General features: G+C 45.9%; 1 pseudogene; it reads right to left on the bottom strand.

Annotated features, from left to right (window-relative positions):
• Positions 1-3,600: 3,600 nt before the first annotated feature.
• LOC102721212 lies at positions 3,601-7,807 on the bottom strand (annotated as a pseudogene).
• Between the last annotated feature and the right edge of the window lie 242 nt (positions 7,808-8,049).

The following is an 8,049-nucleotide window of genomic DNA, read 5'->3' on the forward strand; positions in this document are numbered from 1 at the left end:
GCAACGAAATAGCGGTCCGGTATTTATAGGACGTGTGATCAGCACGCCTACCACGTCGTAACCGAACCGGATAGGCCGCGCATAACCTATCCGGACTTTACGCTATCTCGCGCAAGAAAGAATCTGATACGATAAGTTTCCGAAACTGATCACCGGAATTTCCGTTTCACGCAGCAAAACAAAACTGCAAAAGGAAGCTGCATCTGCGCATGTCGTGCGCGCGCGCCACCTGGCCCGGCCCAGCCCGAGCCAGGCCAGGCGAGCGAGCGCGCGCGTGTGTTGCTCTATTTCCTTCTTGCTCAAGAGCCTAGAGAGCAATCTCCTATTTAAGGAGGTCCCACTCTCATAGAACTAGCAAGGTGGTACTAAATGTTCTCATGCATGCTTCCATGAGGTGGGCTTTCGTGATTTTGCTAGTAATTATTATACACATGAGCCTTAGCCCAATTAATAATTCAAACAATCCCCCACCAAATCTCAAAAGAGTTAGAGATTTGTCTGTCCCAATGTACTGTTTATATACCGGTATTAATTAAGGTTGAACATCCACCTAGAACCCTAAGCTACACTTACTCACAACTTGAACAATGGACAATGCCTTGAATTGCAAGTTTGGTGCAAGTAAGTTTCACTCAGAGCCTTGACTGATACTAGGCTGCCAGTAGCCTACCCCACGGGTGGAGCCTATAAGTCATACTCCATGGTCTATTCGTGAGCTTCCTAGAAAATTCACCCAAAATCTCCATAGACTACGACTACTAGTCAAGCTCATATAGGTGTGTTCTTTCAAGATTTCTCTACAGATTAGTATCTTCGCTAATTAAAGCCAATAGAACACATTAAGGCATTGCCAACCTACCTTGTAGCAAGAGAGTATATGCATCTTCACTTAGAGAGGGTTTATTAATTAAGAATACTCTCCTCCAGTTAACTAATGGCTTGTTCTTCCCAGGTCCTAATTCACGGGATCTCTGATCATATAGGTTGGGTTGCTACCATAGATAACTCATATGGGTCTGATACCCATCTCCTTCGATGCAGTGTCTATCACATTCCGTGATAGCCCCTTAGTAAAGGGATCAGCCAGGTTTATAGTTGTTTGGATGTAATCCAACGTTATAACTCTGGAGTTTCTCAATTTCTTGACAGACTTCAATCGTCTCTTCACATGCCTGGACGATTTCATATTATCCTTAGAACTGTTCACCTTAACAATCATAGTTTGATTGTCACAGTTCATTACGATAGCTGGCACAGGTTTTTAAACAATTAGTAGATCCGTTTGTAGATCTCTCAACCATTCTGCCTCAACAATAGTAGTATCTAGTGCCGTAAGCTCTGCTTCCATGGTTGACCTCGTCAAGATGGTCTTTTTGCAAGACCTCCATGAAACAGCACCACCACCTAGTGCGAAGACATATCCACTAGTGGCTTTGATGTCATCAGCAACTGAGATCTAATTTGAATCACTAGAATAGCAAAGTCCCATGTCCACAGTACCTTTTAGATAGCGCATAACTCACTCGAGCTCTTGCCAATGATCATCTCCCGGATTAGAGGTAAACCGGCTCAACTTGCTCATAGCAAAAGAGATGTCAGGCCTCGTTGCACTAGCTAGGTACATGAGTGAGCCAATGATTTGAGAATACTCAAGTTGATTCCTAGTTTATTTCTTGTTCTTGCGAAGCAATAGACTAGGATCATAAGGTGTTGGAGAAGGTTTGCTATCAATATAGCCAAAGTGATTCAAGATCTTCTCCATATAATGAGACTGCGACAGTGTAATCCCATCGTCGCCCTTAATTAGCTTAATTTTTAGAATAACATCAGCTACTCCCAAATCCTTCATGTCCAAGTTTTGAGACAAAAATGATTTAACCTCTTTAATCACCTCAATGTTTGTCCCAAAGATCAGTATGTCATCAACATACAGACATAAAATAACTCCATCGCCCCCACCATAGCGATAGTATACACACTTATCTGCCTCATTGACTGCGAAGCTTGCAGATGTTAGTGTTATATCAAATTTCTCATGTCACTGCTTAGGAGCTTGTTTCAGACCATACAAAGATTTTAGCAACTTGCACACTTTGCCTTCTTGACCTTTTACTATAAATCCATTAGGCTAATCCACATAAATTTCCTCATCCAACTCTCCATTGAGGAAAATTGTCTTAACGTCCATTTGATGAATAAGAAGACCATGTGAGGCAGTCAGAGATAATACTACTCGAATTGTAGTCAATCATGCAACAGGTGAGTAAGTGTCAAAGAAATCTTCACCTTCTTTCTGAGTATAGCCCTTAGCCACAAGTCGAGCCTTATACTTTTCAATAGTACCATCAGGCCTAAGCTTTTTCTTGAATACCCACTTGCATCCTACAGGTTTGCATCCATAGGGTCGCTCTATCATCTCCCAAGTCCCGTTAGCGATAATAGAGTCCATTTCACTACGGACAGCCTCCTTCCAGTAGTTTGCATCTTGGGATGCATAAGCTTCTGAAATTGACTTGGGAGAATCATCCACGAGATACACAGTGAAGTCATCTCCAAAGGACTTAGCCGTCCTTTGTCTCTTGCTCCTCCTAGGAGCTTCACTGGCATCCTCCTCAATAACAATTTCATGTGTAGGTTCCGAACGTTCAGTTGGAGTGATTGAACCCCGCACCATCTCGGAAGATTGGCTAGAAGTGTTATGTCCATTTTTCGTTGGGAAAATGTTCTCAAAGAAAGTGGCATCTCGAGACTCCATAATTGTACCAACATGCATGTCCGGTACCTTAAATTTAACTATTAAAAACCTATAAGCAATGCTATGATGAGAATATCCTAGAAAGACACAGTCCACAGTCTTGGGTCCCAACTTACGTTTATGAGGAATTGGTACATTGACTTTTGCCAAGCACCCCCACGTACGCAAGTAAGAAAGTGATGGTTTTCTCCCAATCCATACCTCGTATGGTGTTTTGTCCTTATATCTGTAGGAATTCTGTTAAGTACATGATTCGAGGTCAACAATGCCTCCCCCCACCATGCCTGAGGTAGCCCCGTGGTATCTAACATGGCATTCACTAAGTCAGTGAGCGTGCGGTTCTTCCTTTCGGCAACCCCGTTGGATTCGGGAGAATAGGGAGGCGTTCTCTCATGTATTATGCCATATTCCTCACAGAATAAGTCAAATTCATTTGAGAAAATCTCTCCACCACGATCTGACCTAAGTCTTTTTATCTTTCTGTCAAGTTGGTTCTCAACTTCTGCCTTATAGATTTTAGAATAGTCTAGAGCCTCATCTTTCGTTTTTAGCAAATACACAGAGCAAAATCTAGTAGCATCATCAATCAATGTCATCAAGTATCGTTTTCCACCCTTAGTCAACACCCCATTCATCTCGCACAGATCAGAATGAAGGAGTTCTAATGACGCCAAGTTTCTCTCCTCGGCAGCCTTGTGGGGCTTACGAGGTTGGTTTGATGCACACAACTATGGCACTTAGAACCTTTGACGATGCAAAATTTAGGAATCAGACTCATACTGGAAAGCCGAGACATCAAACCAAAATTAATATGACATAAACGTGAGTGCCAAACATTAGCCTCATCATCCACACTGCCACAAATATGGTTCACAGACTTATTGCAAAAATCAGAAAGGGAAAAGCGGAACAGGCCTCCGCACTCATAGCCTTTACCAGTAAAATATCCATGTTTAGACACGACTACTTTATTAGACTCAAACACTAACTTAAATCCGTCTCTACATAGACGGAAACCACTAACGAGATTCTTGTCGATAGTAGGGACATGCTGCACGTTCTTCAGCTGCACGATCTTTCCCGAAGTAAACTTCAGATCCACCGTGCCAACACCATGAACAGAGTCATGCGACCCATTCCCCATTAGGACGGAGGAATCTCGGATGACCTGATAAGAGGTAAACAATGAGATATCAGCATAAACATGTACATTGGCTCCTGTATCAACCCACGAATTAGTAGATTGATTGACTGAAAGAATAGTAGGAAAATTACCATGCCCTGTCCCATCTTCAGTCTTGCCAATGGTCACATTGACAGAGTTAGAAGTCTATCCAGCAGGTGCCTTCATGCCCTTGCGTCTTGGGCACTTCCTAGCCAGATGGCTAGGCATGCCAGACACGAAGCAAGTCTTCTCTTCTTTGTTGTCGTTGTTACCCTTCTTCTTGAAGTTAGTGTTCTACTTGGCTTTGAATTTCCCGTTGTTGTTGTGAGAGGGCTTGTGCACCACATTAGCACTTGACTGTCCTCATCGCCTTTTACGCAGCATCCTTAGCCCGAGCCTTCTCTGCAACATCAAGAGACGAAATCAAACCCTCAACGGAATATTCCTGTCTCTTGTGTTTTAGTGCAGTGCCGAAATTTCTCCAAGTAGGAGGAAGCTTCGCAATAATGCACGCGGCCACAAACTTGTCGGGAAAGGAGCACTTTTGGAGTTCGAGTTCCTTAGCGATGGTTTGTATATAATGAGCATGTTCGACCATAGAACGGTTTTGAACCATCCTAATATGATGAAATTGCTCCATGATATACAATTCATTGCAAGCATCAGTGGCACCGAATTTGGTATTCAGCGCATCCCACAACTCCTTAGCATCAGTCACATGCATATATGACTCTACAAGACGATCACCAAGAACGCTAAGAGTGCCTCCTACAAACATAGTAGTGGCTTCCTCGAATTCTTTCTGCTGTTCAGCAGTCAGAACCCCTTCAGGTTTACCAGTACTAACCCAGAAGCACTTCATAGCCGTCAGCCACAGAGTGACCCTGATCTGCCATCTCTTAAAGTGCACACCGGTGAATTTATCTGGTCTCAGTGCATCGGCAAAACCAGCCATCGAAAAATAAGAGTGCCGATAATAAGGTTTTGGATTGTTGAAAGTATAATCACATAATGATTTAATCTATCGTGTAAATAAATCATGACATTGTAAAGCGAAAGCATGACAATACATAGATCATCCAACATGTACAGATCTAATCTAAACATGTATGCGAAATAGCTACACACGAATAGATTAAATAGATGCAGAACTAGATTAAACATAATTGACCTATACCGAAGGTTGTTTTGAAGAGGATTGGAAGTAGCACGAACGACTCGCGGCGTAGTATGCTGACGACGGTGAGCCATGACCGATCAACAGGGAAGACGAGCCATCGTTGACAAATAGCAAGCAGTCGCGCAGAGCGTTTCCCAAAAAACTTATTCGCCCTCCCACGGTGCAGGACTTCACGAGGACGACGGTTCCGGAGACCTGCTTTCCCGATCGCTGGTGCACGCCGGCGAAGGGGATGGAGTAGACAACAATGGTGGCACAACACAGTGGAGAGGCAAACCCTGATTGTTTTTCACGTACGTTGCAACGAGGTAGCGGTCCGATATTTATAGGACGTGTGGTCAGCACACCTACCACGTCGTAACCGAACCGGATAGGCCGCGCGTAATGTATCCGGACTCTACGTTATCTCGCACAAGAAAGAATCCGATAGGATAAGTTTCCAAAACTGATCACCGGAATTTCCGTTTCACGCAGCAAAACAAAACTGCAAAAGGAAGCCGCATCTGCGCAAGGAGCCAATTTTAGCGGACCATTCACGCGCATGTCGTGCGCGCGCGCCACCCAGCTCGGCCAGGCCGGAGCCAGGCAAGGCGAGCGAGCGCGCGTGTGTTGCTCTATTTCCTTCTTGCTCAAGAGCCTAGAGAGTACTCTTCTATTTAAGGAGGTCTCACTCTCATAGAACTAGTAAGGGTACTAAATGTTCTCATGCATGCTTCCATGAGGTGGTCTTTTGTGATTTTCATAGAAATTATTCTATACATGGGCCTTAGCGCAATTAATAATTCCAACACACAGGGTGGAAGAATTAACAATCTGACAAAATAATAACTTGACTATTATCCAAGAGTACTATCGTTAGCTGGAACTTGTACTGAATTGCTGGTCCCCAGACATCTTGTTAGCATATTCCCGCGAGTTTGCGTAATGGGCATGATTCTTCCTCATCCCAGGTAGTATACCATTTCTATCTGATTAGCCAAAGGACAATCTCTCTCTGTCCAAATTGCGCATGCATTTCACAAGATGATTATTGTGGAGTACTTAACATTGGAATCACAACGGGTAACTTGCACTCCCTAGCTGTTCTTCGGTGCGTAATGTTGTACATTTCGCCTCGCTCAGTCATAATGTTCTACATTTTGACTCACCGAGTCGTTTAGGCTGAATAGGGGACGAGGTAGAGGACAAAAATATAAGCCAGCACCATCGAGATGTTAAAAATAAAAAAGTCAAAAATCGTTTCTGGTTGTATCCCAAAGAGCAACAATACCATGATTAATTTATAACCATTTCTAGAACATTTATATCTTTAATTAATTAGCTAAATCATCAGCAAATATTTTCGTACGTGTTTCCGAATATCCTTTTATCCCGAGTGTAGTTTTGAAGATGTTTAAGATATAAACTTACATCTATCTTACATTTTGCATTTGAACTCCCATTGTTAGGAAACTATAAGAGAATCATATACAAACACCAACGAAACAAATATAACTGATAGAAATGTGCAAATAATACCATTGTCCTTCTATCTCACGCACAGGTGCGACTACATCTGAAAAAAAAATCAATAAGAAGAGAAAAGGGATGAATTACTATTCCCAAAAAACAACAGCTGGCTAATTACTCTCCTATGACATATTTACGAGTCAGACCTGATTATTAATTACTCCCCAATAATCCATCTAATTACTAGAAATACCCACTACTGAGAATTACTATGTATACATGGATATATATATCAATATATAAACCACAGAGCTCGGACCACGCCTTTGCCCGAGGTGGCGCTTCGAATCCATGGACTGTCCGGCAGACGCCTGACGCGCCACCACCGCCGGGCATCGCCGTGCCGGCCGACGTCGGCACGGCGTTCACCGTCCGCCTGTACGGCCCTAGCCATTTGGCCAGCATGAACTTCCGCTTCCTCCACGGTGGCACGCTCAGGCGGCGTCGCTTCAGCGATCGCCGCAGGGAAGACGACGCCGCCCTGACGATCTGACGCACGTCGTCGGGCCTCGCGACGAGCACCTCCGGCAGCGCCGAGCGCACGGCCACGTAGCTTTCCGTCGGCCGCGCCACGTCGAACTCATCGGCGAAGCCCACGTCGACGATGTATCTCGTCGCTGCCTCTGCTCCTGCAGCGGCGGCGACGACGACGACGTCGATGTTACTCGTAGCTCCCGGCGACCATGCTGGTCGTCTTGCCCCACCGCGCCTTGCAGAGTCCAGCGTCGTGGCCGCGCTCCCGCAGGAAGGACATCACCGCGCGCCGGAACACGGACCGTTCACCACGAACATTCTCCAGTTCTCGCATGGCATCCACCACGTCGGCGAAGATGCGGCGGCGTCGGTCGTCACCGCTACCAGCCGCCCCAAGCACGCTTCTGATCTCCTCGACCTCCTCCGCCGTAGCGGCGGAGTCATCGCCGACGTGGCCACCGTCTAGGTCGTGCTCGTCATCCTCAACGTCGAAGCTGCCTCCCGCGGCGAGCACGGCGGCTGAGGGGACAGTGGCGTCGTCCGCCTCGAGGAGATACTCGTTGACGAGGCTGGACAGAGCCGCCACCGCTCCGTCCCCCTCGTGCTCGCTGCCGCTGCTGTCCGCGCTGCCCGGGACGACGACGATGGCGAGGCGGGCCCTCGCTGCGTCGTCGAGCGGCGCGGTGGCTCGCTTCGCCCTGGAGGTAGGGCACGGCGTCGTCATCTGCATAGATCAGAAGTGGCCACACTTAGAGGAAGTGATAACAAGACGCGGCTGCTCGAGCACGCACGCTTATATATTATGCGCGCAATAGTGGCAGATTCGCGTTGCACTACTGAAATGTCAGTGGAGTGTCGACACGGTGCGGAGATAGTTAGCTCATGGTGTGTAATAGGAAAAGAAACATTACAGTAACTGACAGCTATTAGCCTGCTACCTCCATTTCATGATCGTCGGATTTATCA

Source organism: Oryza brachyantha, chromosome 11, assembly GCF_000231095.2.
Source record: "Oryza brachyantha chromosome 11, ObraRS2, whole genome shotgun sequence".
Taxonomy (NCBI): domain Eukaryota; kingdom Viridiplantae; phylum Streptophyta; class Magnoliopsida; order Poales; family Poaceae; genus Oryza; species Oryza brachyantha.